The following is a 384-nucleotide window of genomic DNA, read 5'->3' as shown; positions in this document are numbered from 1 at the left end:
AAGACTTTCAAAATAAAAGACCCAATCGAGGCTCGAAAAACATATTTCCAACAAGTCTCCAGAAGCATGCAGAAATACATTCATTCACTCAGTTAATCTGAATATTTTTAGAGGTCCAAAGAAATTAAGCTACCCAGGATTTCACAAGAAAAAAGAAAAAAGTCAGGTCTGAAAAGATGCATCATTTTTACGTGGCAGAAACTTTACTTATACTGCGAAACAAGGATATAACACTTACATTATCCATATATATATATATTTATGAAAATCACCTTTTCCATACTTATTAGGCTATTAAGGCAAGGCATGTTTATTTGTATAGAACCTTTCAAATGCAGATGCAAATGCTTAATAGAAATGCATCAGAACAGCTCAACAAAATAG

The sequence above is a fragment of the Siniperca chuatsi genome, linkage group LG24 (genome assembly GCF_020085105.1).
Source record: "Siniperca chuatsi isolate FFG_IHB_CAS linkage group LG24, ASM2008510v1, whole genome shotgun sequence".
Taxonomy (NCBI): domain Eukaryota; kingdom Metazoa; phylum Chordata; class Actinopteri; order Centrarchiformes; family Sinipercidae; genus Siniperca; species Siniperca chuatsi.
This window is presented reverse-complemented; position numbering follows the sequence as displayed.